The following is a 13,720-nucleotide window of genomic DNA, read 5'->3' as shown; positions in this document are numbered from 1 at the left end:
GCTTTTCATTCATCCTTTTACTTCGATCCATGCTAGCTTTGTGAGTATATTCTTTGTAGTAATCTGAATGCCATGATGCATTTCCATCTTTCAGTTCTTCAGGTGTGATATTCCCAAAACGACAACTAATATTCACATATTTCAGATCATTCCAGTCTGCTTTTTCGCACACAACCTTCTGTAATACTTTTTCAAAGTTCTTGGAATCACCAAGGGAGTTTGCTTTTTTTTTTTTGTTTGCTGACATAAGATGCAGTAAGTAGTCTACTGTGTGTACGGTATTGCTCGAGTTCCTCTTTGGGCGAGTCCGTTGAGTTGTCGGCTAGCACTCGCTAGGCCCGAGTTCGATTCTCCGGCCGGCTAATGAGGAATTTATTTCTGGTGATAGAAATTCATTTCTCGCTATAATGTGGTTCGGATTCCACAATAAGCTGTAGGTCCCGTTGCTAGGTAACCAATTGGTTCTTAGCCACATAAAAATAAGTCTAATCCTTCGGGCCAGCCCTAGGAGAGCTGTTAATCAGCTCAGTGGTCTGGTTAAACGAAGATATACTTAACTTTAGCGGTTTTGCTCGTTTAGCTGACGATGGTAGGTCTACTGTTAGAACACTTTCAATATGTGGACTCTTTGATATTATGGAAAAGAATTAATGAAGAAAGCGATTTAAATGTACATCACAGTTCAAACACTTCATTTCTCAAATACTTAAAAACTAAACACTGAACATATTCACAGCAGATAATATTTTTCCAGCTAGAGAACAAATTAAAAATTTATTTTCGTGCAGTGATATGAAATTGTCCTTTGATGCTCATTTCAACTGTCCAAGAAATCCCTTCCTTACTATGCATAGTAAACTATTTTGTTCTCATGTGACTTCTGTCCTGCAATGGTCTGTTTTCTCTACTTCCTTATGATTTTGTTTCACACTGTAATGAAAAAAAAACCTATTTAGAATTAGTAATTTTTCCGGGAAAAAACTATAATCAGAGAACGCATAAATAACTGATATTTTTGGGGACACTGTAAGTACTTGTACATGAAATACGGGAGACCAGTGTTGTAGCCCTATCTGGCAACACTGCTGGAGGTAATTGTAAAAGAAAATAGCTCTTTGTGTGCTATGTTCTTTATTATATGGTTAACAAATTATTTTTCAATCACATTTTTCGTATGATAACTCTGATGTCAGTTACTAATGGAAATGCAATGAGAAGCAGAATATATATGATGGAAAATTTACAAAAAGTGGTTATGGCTCGCAAACTGTAGGATTTATGAAAATAAGGCTCCTCTACTTTTTTGTTTGATTTTTATATTGAACAAATCATTATTGATGTAATTTTTTTCATAGGTTAACTCTTAAACGAGTTATAGATGAAAATCTAAGAGCATCTACATAGTGGCAGCCATCTTGGATTGATGACGTCATACAGGGCTTCTGCCATATTTTCAGCCAAAACACCTGGTAGTACGTTATATTAGACCATATCAGCAATGTATTCCAGGTAGTGACTCCTTCCCTTCATTCAAAATCCCACGAAGTGAGATTTTGTGACATATGCTCCTCTACTATGAGGGAAATTTGCCGGTACAATGTAAATAGTTGAGAAATAACATGCAAATGTACAGTACTCTTAAGTATGCTTTCGACAGGAATGAAAATATATTTCCTTATTCATTCATTTAAAACTAGTAATTAGCTTTGAATGAGTTGCCCTAATGATGACGTGTTGTTATAACATTTACCTTCGCTGAGTTACACTGCTGTGATTAAATTATCGTCAGTAAAAAAAAATTGCTTATGATTTCAGCTCCTATATTTTGGTTACAAAACACAAAATGTTGCAGTAGAATTAATGTGGAGTTTTAATGGACCATAGTTTATCCGTTATTATTAAAAATAAAAGAATAATGTGTTCATAGATACTGCAAGATGATGAGACTGATAGAGCTACCTCCTGGATTTCTCTTTAATGAATCGTTAATTCACCAAGCGTCACCATCATTCAAAAGTTTACTGCTATTTGGAAGTGTTCATCTTCGCATGAAACCCACATCACTAAAGATGCTCTAATTTAGTGGCTGCATCCTTCAAGCTCTAAGTTCGAGCTGTTCACCGCGTTTCTCCCTCAATAAATTATGGCTGTGTCTTTCTTAACTGGGGCATAATTAAGATAATTATTGGAGAGTTGTCCATCCATTATTAACCCTCTCGGAAGCGAAACTGTAACTCATTGCGGTATACGAGTAAAATAATAGGACGATGAACATTTAACTTATAATTTATTCACTACATGCACGTACTATTTTAAGGTTTATTTTGTTTCATAAAAAGCAAATTAATTGTCGCTGCCTTTTTGTCTCTCATCACTGCTTTCAATGGATCAAGGTGTGTACTGTCAAGTGATTATCAAAAAACCTATGATTATACATTAGTTTGAATGATGCCGACTGTAGAAACCTGATTTATATTCGTGAAGAAAGGAAAAAACGGCCTCTCAAAATTTAAGATTTGAATAAGATTTAGTGATCGTACATCTCTGATGTTTTTTCAACATACATGTTGTAAGAACTAGCAGTTGGAAATATTGCTTTATTCCATTATAACCGACTCACACATTGGTAATTCAAGACTGCGCATGTCGTAAAAGCCGAAAATTTGCTCATTACGGCACCATTACGATGCAATTACGACCAAGTCGCTAACAATCGTCATGAATCGTAACCATGTCGCCGAGTTTGGCGACGTGCCCCAAGTGATGGCAGATGCGCAACACCACCCTACACATACATTCGAGTCGCAACAATTGTCATTTGTCACCAAGTCATTGCACAAGACGCAACACTGACGCAAGGGTGTCGCAACTGATGCAATGGCATCGCCATTTGATTGCGCAAGTCATAACACGCAATTGCGACATGCGCCATCCATTACAATGTGAGCCATGAATCGCCATGGTGATGTGGCAGTCCCACGTTGTGCACCTACATCCACGTAAAGGAAATTGTGCTTGGCGTCTAGAACTGCTAGTAGAATGACAGAGTAGAACTTCTTATAATTAAAATAATGAGTTCCTCGAAAGGTCGGGTTCTGGATGCAAATTATTTTGTCTATTGATCCAAGGGTGGGTGGGAAATTCCATCGTTGCTCAAACCCATGGGCTACCTCCTTCCATTCCTCTGGGCTGCTAGGTACCTGCATGACCTCATCTCCATAGGCAGCCACAATGACTCTACAAGTCTCAGGCACAATACTTCAGATCATGTTGGAAGCTACACAGAATTGGTAGGACAGGTTCTTGTAGGATTCTCCAATTGCAAGGTAACATAGGGTAATTGTAACTCACGGGCCTGGCTCAGTGGGTCTGCTCCAAAATGTGAGGGTCTTCTTCATGTATGGTGTGACATGTTCCACAATTTCATCGAAAAGCTCCTCCGTAATCCTGGTAAAATTCTTGTACAGTCCTGGATTTTCAGTTGCCAATTCTTGCATCAAGTTGTCATAGTATCCTTTCTCCTGTCTGCGTTGTAAGTAGGGCCAGACCCAGCAACGTCTAAGTTTTCTATGCTTCTTGCGTTTTCTTTCCTCCAAGCACCTTAAGATTCTTAACTGCAACATGCATTTTACTAATTCAGGGTCATGTTGGTTCTCAGGTATGAGGTGTAGCAAATCCATTTCCTCCATGTTCTTGCTCTGTCTGTGGCTGCAACGAGAATGATCGGTGACGATCATTGTCGTTGTTATAAGACTTTGACGATTGCCCTGTTAAGTTTTTATAAGTCGTATTCCAGTTAACAAAGTTTAACAGCTGTATAGTGACACGTAATGAAGATTTAAACTTTCAACCTTGACATTTTAATTATGTTTTAATCGTTCGTAAGTAAACTTGAGGGGATTTTACTCAACCTTTACCATTATAAAATTCCCCCTTTTGTGTTTGTAATCTGCAGATTTTTTATTTATATACGTTTGATTGTGCATGATAATAAATAGCTAAATATATTTCTCTGCATTCAAATCAGTTGGTCTTTCTTTCGTATTGCCCTCCGAGCTTTCTTTACTTCAAGACCAAAGGATTTCCCAAACAGAACTCCAGACTCATTCCATTTTGTTACGTTTTGTTTCCGGTGATCGAAATTCCAAGAAGTGTTTCATTAGCCAACATAATTACTTGGAATAACCTTTTCCAAGGACAGATTATCACCTGTGTTAGTTATTGTTCGTTTTCCGCTAATGATACGATTCTTTTAGTATTTCATTCGTTTTATTTATATCGTTTTGCTTTTTTGTGGGGAATGGGGATTATTTGAGGGCTAGAGTTTTGGAGAAACCGCAACAGCAAGTGGTCCGTGATACTCTCAAAATTTGTTCTTCAGTGACCTCAGTTTTCCAGTATTTTTAACGCTACTTTGTTTTCTTTTCTAAGACGTCTTAACTTTTTGGTGGCAAATTTACATTCCTTTTATGTGCAGATTTAATTTTCTTGCTAGTTTAATGACTTTCAGAATATTGTATTAATAGTGATATGAAAAATTAAATATCACATTTTCTCAGGAAATCGCTTATACTTTTGAAGGATGAACCTGAACATTTTAGGACGTGTATTACCAAGTTAATAAGAAAACAAAATCAATATCTGAACACTTGCAAATATCTAGTTCGACTTCACCTTATTTGCAGTGTACACTCATTTCTATGGAACCTACACGAGAAATCATGAGGATGAATGAAAGTAAATTGTTTTCGTGTCATTTTCTTGAATGGATTCGCTCTCATTTTCCTCAGCCAGACCTTCATAGAGCGTAAATCTCAATTCCTTCACCTGAATCCGGAGATTTTGTTCCCATTATATTCCACCTCTTTTACAGAAGGTGGAACGTGATGGGAACTCCTTTTCTTGTTCTCTCTCTCTTTAAGATAATAGTTATTCTCCCGTTTCAGTTTTTATTATTTATCGTACTTCCCTAGTTTCCGCTCAGCTGTTTTTGCGTTGTTGGTGTCATGGATTCTGTTGTTTGCTCCTGGCCTTTCGTAAACATTTTTGACGCCATTGTTGAACATTTTGTTTATGAAGACAGATTTCGGTCCCTTTCTTTCGGATATTATTTGACTGGTTGCTTCACGTTTGTTCGTGTTCTTCTGTTTAATGAACAATCTCCATTCTACGTGAAAAAAGTCTTAAAACACGCTTTTATTAAAATGCACTAGAAAGTAAAAAGTAGTTTTTCGAGACACCAGGATTTTCTTACAATTAATCATGCCTACAAAAATAAAATGGGCATTAAACATGGAAGGAAATGCTACAAGAAAGGTTGCTTTTCTTGTAGCATTTCCTTCCATGTTTGGCGCCCACGCTTTTATTTTTGTAGGCATGATCAATTGTATGAAAAACCTGGTGTGTCAACAAAAAAGTACCGTACTTTTTACTTTTTAGTGCATTTTAATGAAAGCGTGTTTTAAAAAAAATATATTTTTTTTATTTTATACTTTTTAGTCTTGACAGAAATTTTATTCTACAATATCTTGTCGAGCCAAGAAGGTTTGAAAAATCGGTAGAGTTATTAATTGTTACTTATTCTACCGAGTCAAAGACGGTATGAAAGATCCAAAGAGTTTCATACAAATCCTGAGATACTGGGAGAGGTTACTGTAGAGCAGCGGTTCCCAATTACTTTTGGTCATTACCCCACTTTTTCCAAAATCTTGGCTGGCAGCAAGCTCGTTACCCCCACACCATATCTATTATTTTGTACATGATCAATGTAAAACAAACTCTTTTAGTTGGTTGAACTTTCCTTTATATTCAATTATTGAAACAAATATATCAAGAAGTACTATTACTTCTGTTGAAAAAAAAAATTAAAAAAATGCATACATATAATAAGGTTGAAAATAAATGGAGAGAATATATAATTGAAATAATGTTCATCAGGGTGAAAAATTACAAATAAATCAATAAATACTTCTGCTGGAAATAAATAAAATAATTTCATGTAAATAATCACACCTTCAGTTGAAAATAAGTGGAAAAAAATATATACAGTATATGTACTTAAAAAAAAAATCTTCAGTAGTGTGAAAAATGACACCTTCGGTTTGAGATCATTTCAGTAATGCGAGGAGATAGTTTTGTAAGGGCACATCTGATGTCATTTTCTGGGTTCAATCTATTTCTCTCTTTGCTTCGGATGGTCAAAAGAGCTGAAAAGCCGGCCTCACACATGTAAGTTGAACCAATTGATAAAAGCATTTTAACGGGAGTGAGGTAAAATAACTAAATATTGATAAAATACTTGATATAATGTTTCTAACATATATCTAATGTAGCTGATGTTTATATTCATTTAAATTAGGTTTTAAACTTTTTATGTAAAATTTGTAAATGCTTTCTAAATTTTTTTACGATTTATCATTTGGAGCATTATCTATAATTTAGAATCTTTTATATTTATTTTATGATCGTTTTTACACAGTGTTCCATAGGTGCTGAATAATGGAACACTGTGTAAAATATCTAAAACAAAACCCATATTTACCTTTTTGGTTAAAAATAGCAATGGATTCTTTGTATAATAATGAGTCCGTCTTCCTCTGACCTCGGACCGGATATGAAAAAAAAACGTTACATGCGACAGCCCTCCCCCCTACTCTCCCAATCTCCATCCTCCTCTGAGGTGACAACTAATTGCCGGCGAGAGATACTGGACGTTCGCTAAGATTTAAATTTTTAATCTTTTTCTAATAATAATACATATGTATATATATATATATATATATATATATATATATATATATATATATATATATATATATATATATATATTACAGCACCTGTCAAAATGAAAACTGTCATTACCCCCATCAAATGCGAAATTACCCCCAGTGGGGTAATTTACCCATATTTGGGAACCGCTGCTGTAGAGTCACTAAAGGTCACTGCTAACCTACTCATCATGTAAGGTTGTATCGTCGCCGTGATTGAGTAACCTTGCAAAATTTGAAGTCCATCAGACGAAGGGAATAGGTCGAAAATTAAGTTACAAGATTTGGCCCAGACAAACAAACAAACAGACAGACAAAAAAGAAAGCTAAATGAAAGCGTATAATAATAAAGACCTCCAACTTCCCGGTCCATCTCACTCAGACTTTAAAGTTTTGCCCCACAAAGGGATCCCCGTAGCGGGGTAGTGCCGTCAGAGCACCTCATGCGGTGCACTGTACGCATTACTTAGGGTTCTTTGCAGCGTGCCTTCGGCCCCTAGCTGCAACCTCTTTCGTTCCTTTTACTGCACCTCCTTTCATCTTCTATTTCTCCCATCTTACTTTCCACCCTTTCCTAACAATTAATTTAAAGTGCAACTGCGAGGTTTTCCTTCTGTTACACCTTTCAAACTTTTACTGTCAATTTTCTTTTCAGCGCTGAATGACCTCATTAGTCCCAGTGCTTGGGTTTTGGCCTAAATTCTGTATATATTGAATTAAATTCAGCAAAGGGGTAACGGATATCTGCCATTTGTGTGTATGTGGGTCTATGTGTGTTTATTGAATGGATTCTGCGAAACTCTAGGAACTTAATATTTGTAGTTGGTGTTTGATTTTCGTTCCGTTATTGTGAAGAACTAGAGAGAGAGAGAGAGAGAGAGAGAGAGAGAGAGAGAGAGAATTTTAGTTTTGGTGATGACTGCAACTTTAACGAAAGGAAATCGCTATGCCGCTCTTCATCTTTGCCAAGAGAAGTGCAGTCAGTAAGAGGCAACAGACAAAAGTAGATGCTGAAGTGGAAAAGCTGATTCCAGAACGACATTGACTATTAGTACATTTGGCTGCTCGCTTTTCGTTTCTCCAGAGACTGGAAACTTACAGGTGCTTGAGAAAAATGGAGAGAGAGAGAGAGAGAGAGAGAGAGAGAGAGAGAGAGAGAGAGAGAGAGAGCAACTGTTCATATTTGTTTTAAATAAAGGTCATTTTACAGGTATTGACGGCGACAGCAGTTACAAGTCGAAAGCTGTGGTCCAACTGCCTTTTAATTTTTCATGTGAAATATTTTTTTCTTTATCAACAAGACTATTGTGAATACATATACATACACAAATAAACACACGCATATATATATATATATATATATATATATATATATATATATATATATATATATATATATATATGTGTGTGTATATATACTGGCTTGTTGGTGCACGCTGGAACCAGGGCTGCTGTCTCCCTACCCTTCCGATCCCCTACCTACCCCGTCCCAAACCATGACGGACAAACAGATTTTCAGGAGGAGGGTGGATGTCTCCCCTAACCTACCGATCCCCTACCCACCCCACCCATACCCAGGGCGGACAAACTTTTTTGCAGGGGTGGGTGGCTGTGTCATGTATTGTCACCCGGGGCGGACAAACAAGAACAGATCTACTCGGATTTTATTATTATAGATTAAATATATATATAGCACTGCATATGCATATTCTTTAGCGAAAAGCTAGTTTCTTGACGGTATTGGCGTCAGGTACCTTACTTCTTTCTTTTTCTCTCTTTAGCCAAACATGATGCCAAAAAAGATGCCTTCTTAAGTATGAAAAAGACCTCGTGGAAGTCTGGTTGACAATGTCGGGAATTACCAAATAATAAGCCCTCCCATTGGTGTACAGTAATGTGCCAAGGTGATGGGAAACTGCCCTTTGCAGATTGCGAATCTATATCATGCAAATAGCACACGGATTTTCAATGGCTCGTGGCCCCCAAATCTTTCGCATGTTGAAATATCAAATTTGATAAAGAAATACGCAAAGAAGAAACAGGAAAAGAAGAGAAATGAATGAATTTATATTTGATTGTCTGGGAGAGAGAAACTAGTGCGGCAATACTCATTTTTTTGTTGAACTTAACCAGGTGGTGTCGCCTCTAGTCCATCTCTCTCGTTAAAGCTACGACCTGTGTGAATGAGTGTTAAAGCATTCATAAAATAGCTGCTTGATACAAACCAGCCCTCAACTATGATTATGGAAACGAGGATGATTTCGATTCAAAGCACAAACTTAGTTCAACAGAAATATACGCATCAGAGTCGATAACAACCTAGATCTCTTTTGAAAACTTAATGGATAAGTCCCCGTCATTTCTGTCAAACTCAAAAGGTATCAGTTCGAATTCTCTACAGGGAAGATGCATTTATATATAGTACCCTTTGGGTGGAAGTTACTCCACGTTTCAGGGGAATTTGGTATCAAAGGCGCAAGATATCAGTATACCTGACATCACGTAAACCCTGTGTGCATCCCCTATACAGAGCGTGACGTAAACAGCCTCGTTTCAAAATGGTCAGCAAACCTGAAGCATAGCACATTGTACTGTAGAACCTCCTGGTTTAGGGGCAAATGCGTCTTGTTGAGATATACATATATATATATATATATATATATATATATATATATATATATATATATATATATATATATATATATACATATATACATACATACACACACACACATATATATGCACACAAACCCATTTAGGTAGCATTGCCACTCCACTGATAGATTTTCTTCTTGTGAGGGAATTGTGTTAAATGCAAAGCCACTGGACTTCAGTAGCTCTTCACTAATTCCCGTTAATGTCTCCGATCCCTTTTCTAGAGGGAAGTTCATTACCACATGGCGGAGGTCCTTTGTTTCTGCTATTAACAACGGAGGGCGGTTGGGAAAACAGCAGCAGGTCGTGCTACCACCTGGTGTCGATGCACTTACAAAAACAAATGATACCAGGGGAGTTTGTTTATATATATATATATATATATATATATATATATATATATATATATATATATATATATATATATATATATACACACACCTGTATACACACACACACACACACACACACATATATATATATATATATATATATATATATATATATATATATATATATATATATATATATATATATATATATATATATATATATATGTATAATGTAAAACAACCCACGTATTTTTACTGTATGCATACACAAAGTAGCACCTAGTCTCTTGTATATATTGTACTTTTATGCAGGTTCATGCAATATGTTTAGTATACACGTGGAATTTTTATCCATCGCGCAAGAGAACGAAATATTTATATATTCTTAGAACCCCTCGTGGTCTTAGTTCCAGACCTCTGACATTTTCATATTCCTAGATGAGGCAATTAACCTTTGGAGTGCCGACCGGGTAAGGACCTAATCCTAGAGCAAAGGCCACGTGCCTAAACATTATCCCGATCTGCTTCCCTTTTTTTATTTCTTTAGTTGCAACAAGTATTCTGTCTGTTCACATCATGAATTTTTAAACAGTGTCAAAGTGATTCCATTTTATCTTTTGCGTTATGAAATTTTTCATTCTTATATGTACTGTACATCCATCAGTTCTTAGTTAAAGTTAAGTATATCTTAGTTTAACCAGACCACTGAGCTGATTAACAGCTCTCCTAGGGCTGACCGAAGGATTAGATTTATTTTACGTGGTTAAGAACCAGTTTGTTCTTAGTTACCCAGTTCTATTTCTTATTCCTTGGTTAGACATGATATCCATCCATTTGTTTCTATCTTTTACACTAGTCATTCCGAGTATTTCCTTCTCCTCTTCCACACCATTGACCCTTCTCTCCCCTTCCCGCTCCCCCCCTCACTCACCTGTCTTTCAGCTGTAAGGGGGAACTTCAAAGTACATCGTAAAAGGTTCATCATGGTATGGAAAATTCTTCTTCTTCTTCCTCTCAGACAGACAGACAGACAGACAGACAGACAGACAGACAGACAGACAGACAGACAGACAGACAGACAGACAGACAGAGGGAGGCGTTTGGGGGGTATGGGGCGGCGGTGGCACCCTGAAGAAATCAAAGAGTCTAGCTGCCCTCTTGAACATTGTCCGGCTTTGATCTTCTTACATTGCTTGCTCGTAGGAGACTCGCCTTTCGTCAGTGACCTGATTCATTCTAAGGTTTCCTCTGGTTTTGTTTATAGTCTCAGTTGTTTTCTTCATTTTTTTGGCCTTTGCATCATTGAAGTCATATAACTAAGTTTATTGATTTAATCAAGCAAGGATACCGTAATATTCTTCCATCCATTAAGATTTCGTTGATGTATGTTTAAAAAAAATATTTTTATAAAGTTAATGATTATCCGATCTCAACAAAATTGGCGCGATCATGACAGGTGCCTCAAAATTAAGTGACCAGTTGAACGTGTAAAAGTGGTTTCCATATTGGATAGTTGGAGAGGAGCATAGTTCTTTAACCTACAAATATATGAATATAGTAACCGGGTTATATATGGTCGAACTGCCGTGGGATCTCTTTCACTCTCTTTCCAAATAGAAAATGCATTTCTCCTTAAATGACGATGGTAATCATACGTGTCCACAGTCGGGAAACGTCATGCTCCATTTCCATCGAAAGCCGGGTTAGAATTGGATTCGGTTCCTCAAACACTCGTTAAGAATGTGGTACAATGGAATATGCTAAACGCCACCACTGTTATGGTAGAAAATTTTACTTTTAAAGCAAAGCGTTTTCCCCCCTAACGCGAGCGATAGCTTGCCATGTTTCAGAAGTCATTATGAGCAATTTCTTTATTGATAATAATGCTATACGCCATGAAATGGGCGGCTAACCTGCGCAACATTTTTTCTGGAGCGCCGTTATAAGGAATTATTATTACGCAAGATAACTACCACTTAGCTCCGGGTGGTTGGCCAACCAACCAACCATTGTTTGTGTTATTGTTGCGTTAGAGTCAATAAGTGCGAGTCAAACTTCTTAAATAAGAAACTTTGTCGCCAATAACTGGGTTATTATAATTATCAAACGATAACATTACCGCTTCAATGAGTTTAGACAACGTAGATTCTATCGAAGTTTGTGTTTGTGGCCAGGCCGTCCCCGGATTGTGTGAAAAGGGCAAAATAGGAAATATCTCTGTGCGTGGTGGCTTCTATGGTAAAGAATGTTTTCTGAATGATGGTTCGTGTTCAGACGATTATGATATTGCTGATTATGAGCCTATGCTGGTATTCTTGGTGACAGTGTTGTTATTTAGCAAGGCTGTGCCATGATAGGGAAGGGTAAAGAGGAAAGCAGTGACGCCACTGTTTATAATGTGGTCTTCGAGCCAAACTTTCCAAATGGCGACTACGACTTGCAGATAACATATAACATACCCCCAGAGAAATATTAGCAGGGGAAACCATCAAGAGGAAGCGATCTCAGGCTGAAGAAAGCAAAAAGTTACTGTGGTACTTTCAGTGCAAGGGGATAGCAATCTACAAGGCAGCCTTCTTTTCCATATATCCAAAAACCACCATGAGGACCCTGTATACAATGGAAAATTTGTCTGAGGGAGGAACAGCAGTAAAGGACCCGAACGGCGCAAACACCAACACCAACACCAGGAAAATAGCAGGTGTTTTATAGTGTGTCCATGAACACACACAACTTCCGCCGGTTTGTTCCAGCCATTGCAGCTGTAAACACTCCCCGAACTGCCAATATTTGGAGTTTTGCCACAGTATCATGGCATTGTAAGAAAAAATAACTTGGTTGGATGGATGTCAGCCGTCCGGATGTCGCCGTGATTAATTTAAAATGTTACAAATGGTCTTCATTCCTATTATAAGGTGATCGGTTTTCTTGTGTGAAGAAGGATGCCTGCAATACTTGTGAGCGGCCATCGAAAGCTCGTGTTGAATAGAAGCTAGCTGGAGCAGATGTCTTTCACCTTGAACGAGAACAAAAGGCTCAAAGCTGAAAAATATCTGTTCCAGTGCCATGAAGACTGCCACACTCAGTGACGACGACTGGGTTTGCGTCGCCATCGACTTCCAGCAGACCAAGCCACGCCATCATCTTTCTGCCAGTGCACAACCAACGCAAATTGTGGCGTAGTCTTTTCAGTATTGCATGCCTCGCCCAACTCCTTGTCGATTACGCCTGCCTGTCTAAGGATTAATGCAACTGACTACTCTATACAAAATAAACAAGGCAAGGACTTCTCAGACTTTGGCAAGTAAGACTTTTTTGCCAATATCCATAATTTCTTGACTTCCATCCATTAATGAACACATCTGTGTGTTAATCAGTATCTTCATTAATCATTATTCACAGGTTTGTTAGGATTATTATTAACATATTTAATATTTATTAGTTTATTAACTATGTGTGGAAATGTTAAATTTTTTTTGAATTTTTGGAATATTTTTCATTAATCGCTCTATCGTCATAATTAATCATTATTTACAGTTTTTTTGTGATTACACACTCCTTCTTCTTCTTCTTCTTCTTCTTCTTCTTCGTTTTAACGCGCTTTTTTCCCATTTTTATATGGGGTAAGCACGATGCCTTCTTTTTGACATCGCTTAGACCCCGGTAACGAATGTCTACATGTATCATACCAAATCCCCAGCTCCCTTTCTCCCAGCAGCGAAGAGAACTGAGCGAGGTCGACAGTTCGAGACGTGTGAGGTGTCTGTTATGTTTTTAGAAGATGTTGGACTCCATTACATTTTTATATTTATAAATATTTATCGATGCGGTTTTGGAGCAAAGTTTTTTATTGTTGCCATACAATAGTGTTAAGGAACATAACAAATAACATCTTAGGGATTGTATACAATTAACACATGATGAAACATATTTTAATGCATAATTTTTGGAGAACTGGATCAACAA

The sequence above is a fragment of the Macrobrachium rosenbergii genome, chromosome 12, assembly GCF_040412425.1.
Source record: "Macrobrachium rosenbergii isolate ZJJX-2024 chromosome 12, ASM4041242v1, whole genome shotgun sequence".
Lineage (NCBI taxonomy): Eukaryota > Metazoa > Arthropoda > Malacostraca > Decapoda > Palaemonidae > Macrobrachium > Macrobrachium rosenbergii.
The sequence above is the reverse complement of the archived record's forward strand: the minus strand, read 5'-3'. Positions refer to the sequence as shown.